Below are 5,000 nucleotides of genomic sequence, written 5' to 3'. Positions count from 1 at the left end.
TTTGGATATTTTATTTATTTACATTGCAAATGTTATACCCTTTACCGGTTTCCCCTGTGAAAACCCCTATCCTGTTCCCCCTTCCCCTGCTTCTATGAGGGTGCTCTCCCACCAACTCATCCATTCCCCACCCTGGCATTCCCCTACACTGGGGAATCAAGCCTTCACAGAACCAATGGCCTCTCCTCCCACTGATGCCCAGCAAGGTCATCCTCTGCATATGTAGCTGGAGCCATAGCTTGCTCCATGTTTATGCTGGTTGGTGGTTTAGTGCCTGAGAGCTCTGGGGGATCTGTTTGGTTAATATCGTTGTTCTTCTTACAGGGTTGCAAACCACTTCAGCTCCTTAAGTCCTTTCCCTAACTCCTCCACTGTGGACCCCATGCTTAGTACAATGGTTGGCATACTAAATTTTTACTGGCAACATATCACTTTAAAATTTTTAATTTATTCCTTCTTCTAGGTCTACTCGAGGGACAACTTATTCTGATTTTATGCATTTATACTTTAGTTAAGAGTGATAAATATACTCACATATAATATTCTAATGTTCTTTAGTGGTAAATCATATATCTTTGATGTTTGATCATTGACATTGTAATAATTGGATTTTAACATCATTTTACATGAGCACACACTCACACATACATATTCATATCTTAATACTTAGGAGTTTTATATACATGGGTTAACACTTTTTAAGCTTGAATTAAGAGTTGTGATTTCTAGAACTGCAAGGTGAGATTTTGTCATATCGAAAGCACATTTTTATGATAATTTTTCATGGTATTTCATGAAAAGAAAATATAATTAATTATTTTAGCTTTCATAACAAATAAAATTAAATGAAAGTGAAATATTAAAGAAATTAAATGAACATTTGAAAACATACCACAATTATTTAATAAAATTCAATTGCACAGACATAATTAAAAAAGGATAAAGTAACTTTGGTCAATAAAACAAGATATGAAAATTTTACAAATATGCTCTTTCCCAGACACAATAAAAATAGCAATAAAATGTCTTAAAATGAAGAATATAATAGAAAAGACCTATTTTCTTTGTACCAGTAAAAATTAGAAATGGACAGATTTACATCTTTAAATAAATAGATGACAAAATTATGATACATTTACATAATGTAATATCACACAATTGTCAAATAAATAAATAAATAAATATTAAAAATTGAAAGAACGTTGATGGAACTAGAAAAAAAATCATTCTGAGTGAGATAACCCAAAACCTAAAAGGAAAATTGGACATAGTTTTCTTATATACATGAATGTTACTTTTTCATCCATCAATAGGTATGCTGTTACAGTTCATGTAACCATAGAAGTTAAGTACAGAGTAAGGGACCAAGCAAGTGGAAAAGATATTCCAACAAAGAAGGAATAGTATATATGGTTATGAAGATATGAAGAGATTGGCTGGGGCAGCATTAGAAAAAGAACATAGAGTATTGAACAAAAACAAAGTGAAATAATAGGTAAGGGAAGGATTATGGGAAGAACATGTAGTCAGAAGGGCCATTTGAAGTGTCATATAGAACCTACTATACTAAAAACTTATATACAAATACACACACACACATATCTATATCTATACATATCTATATCTATCTATCTATCTATCTATCTATCTATCTATCTATCTATCTATCTATCTATATATGGAAGAAATCTAAATGGAATTACCAAATTATATTGATAGCGTAGCCACAAAAAGACAGACATCTTTCTCTACAAAAAAAAAAAAATGACCCAGTGAAAGAAATGAATTGCATCCAATTGAGGTATTGGCCAAGCAGGCCCCAAGGAACTATAAGTAACTCAGATAATTGCCAAGGCTATTGGTTGTTCTCCATAAAGTGAATGCAATGCCCTGTTGTTGAAAACAATACACATATGTCTCATTTAACAGAGAGATTTAAGCAGATGATTAACCATAGCTTTCACCCTAGTGTTCATGAATAAGGTAAACACAACCAAGCAACAGGTCCTTCAAATTAAAGTGATGACCTTCCTGCAGGACACACTGTAGCAATAGTGGCAGAAACATTTTGAGACTAATCAACCATCATTTCATTAGATTTAAGACCCAGTCCATGGAATGGAACCCATATATGACCCTGCTCAGGTGGCCAAGAACCTGAACATAGACAGATTATGACCTCAAGGAGAAACAAATATTATTGTTTTGCTATAGGAATATAGAAATAAAATGATTTCTAACAATGTTGTTCTATACACATTGTTCAATGTCTTACTCAGCCATCATTAGAGAAGCTTCCTCCTGCAGTAGATAGGAACAGATGTAGATACCCACAATTCCACAATGTGCACAGACTGAGAAACCTTAGAAAACTCAGTCCTAAGATGCCTGCATCAAATGTCTCCCCTCAAGACTCAGAGAGCATTGCAGAACAGGACAATGAAAAAAACAGTGGTGATGGAATAAACCAATGAAACAAGGATTTTAAGACACAGTAAGACTGATGCACATAGGAACTCAGAGAGACCATGGCAACATACCTAATGCCTGCTTAGGTATGAATCTTATGTGGTCCATACACTGAGAGAAGAAGGCGAAATGACCCTGATCCTTAAATAAGAGGCTTTGTCCAATTAATAGATGCTCACAAAGAAAAAAGGTCTCCAAAGATGTGTAAGGGACATAAAAACCACAGTTAAGGACAAGCAGCATGTCCACCAAGATGGCCAATACATAATGAATGCAATAGCGTATCTGGGGATGTTTTTCTCTTAATCTTTTGTTTGTGCATTTTTTTCTTTATTTTACAACTTCTTTGCTTATACCATATCATTTGTGATTTTATGCTTTTACGAGGTTTTGTGTGTGTGTGTGTGTGTGTGTGTGTGTGTGTGTATGCGTGTGTGTATGTGTGTGTGTATCTGTATGTGTATCTCTGATTTAATGTGTTTATGTCTTTGTTTTTCATTTTCATTTTCTTTTTTAAATTATGGTTCTTTTTTAATTTACATGTTTGTCATATAAAAAGAAAGATCACATGAAATTGAGTGGGTGGTAGAATGGTGAAAATAAGGGAAAAGTTGAGAAAAGAGAAACCATGCTAGGCAGAGGTGGCACACACCTGTAATCTCAGCACTTGAGAGGCAGAGGCAGGCAGATTTCCGAGTTCCAGGCCACCCAGGTCTACATAATGAGTTCCAGGACAGCCGGGGCTACACAGAGAAACCCTTTCTCAGAAAATCAAAAATAAGAAAAAAAAATCAGGAAAGAGAAACCATGATCAGAATATATTCACAAAAGAAAATGTTTAATAAAATTTTTAAAAAAACCGAGGGTCAAAGCAGTTGCGATGCCATAGATTAATTAGTTCCTCTCTACCAAGAAAGGAACTTATAATATATTCTAGTTTATGACACTCAAAAGCATTCTAAAAAGCAAAATTTATATCTGTGGAATCTACAAACAAGGAAAAAATAAGAATCTGTCTTCAAAATATGCTTAGATAAAAGACAACCTCTTGGACCATTAGCAGTATTTAGAGGCCACGTATATGAAATAAAACAACTCATTATCCCCCAGCAGTCATTAATGGCCAATAGCTCCTCAGTGAAGGGAAGTATTTTATGAATTCTTCTCTCATCTGCACTTGAGCTTTGGCAGCTTGAGCTTGTACAATTGTGGGACATATGGTATTAACCATCATCTTATAAAACAGAAACTTTCCTGATGACAAAAAGAAAGATGTACTGATTGTAGGTATAAATATAAATCATATCAGTATAAAAGCATTAGATTCTTCCCTAGGATCTAGTCAGCAGGGAACTATGAAGAAGATAATAGTATCATGCATGAGTTCCATCATGTGGGGCATATACACAAGAAAATTGTTGTTGACTCCCATGATTTTCAAGCCACTACTGTACCATTGGAAATATATTGCCAGGCCAGTAGTGATTGAAGATCAAAGGACGAACAGATAGATAAGACTAATGATTAATGATTAGTACAGTAGAATATTTCAAAACTTTTCAACAAAGTGAAACATAATCAAGAGGAATGAAGTTTACAAATGAATGTAAACTCAAGATTTGTATGTCCTAATTCTGGGTTATGTACTATCTTCACTAAGACATTCTTACCATCAAGGTATAGAAAATGAATAAGAGTATGCTGATAGCCATAGTATTTGGGGTGAAGATATATCATACCCCACTCAGGAGCACTTTAAAGAAGCAAGACAAGCCTGACACTAGGCTTTTATGTGATAGATTATAGTGCCTGTGAGTGGTATTTGACTCTGTTTTAGGGTGACTCCCACTAAGTCTATTATAATAATTATATTTTTTAGAAATTACGTACAGTATTAGGTTTCTAAATGATTTATTCTTTTGTGTTGGTTATATGCTCTGATATTTCTCCTTGAGGTATTATTGAAATTATATATAATAGAAAATATTTGGCAAAGTAATATTCTGATTCAGAATGTAAATTCAAATGTCTAACTGCTAAATACTTATATGTACAGATGTTGAAAAGCAGATATTCTTTTATATGTAGATTACTATTAAAGCACATTATTAAATGCATAAATGTGGCTTTCACAATTAAAACATTTATTGTATAAAAATTTTCTCATTCATCAAATATCTAATTTTCAGCCTCATTCCATTTTCCTTCTTTTTTAGTAGTATTATGTTGCTTCTTTTTTGTATTCAAATACTCTCCTTGTTTAGGTTTATTTTATGGCCTAAGCACTAAAAATTTAAACAACTATTAGGAATAAAACACAGCTACATTTTTCTTCCCTATATGAATAACATATTGCCAGGCATGGTGGCGCATGCCTTTAATCCCAGCACTCAGGAGGCAGAGGCAGGCGAATTCCTGAGTTCGAGGCCAGCCTGGTCTACAGAGTGAATTCCAGGACAGCCAGGGCTGTACAGAGAAACCCTGTCTCAAAAGAAGAAGAAGAAGAAGAAGGAGAAGGAGAAGGAGAAGGA

Source organism: Mus pahari, chromosome 8, assembly GCF_900095145.1.
Source record: "Mus pahari chromosome 8, PAHARI_EIJ_v1.1, whole genome shotgun sequence".
NCBI classification, from domain to species: Eukaryota; Metazoa; Chordata; class Mammalia; order Rodentia; family Muridae; genus Mus; species Mus pahari.
This window is presented reverse-complemented; position numbering follows the sequence as displayed.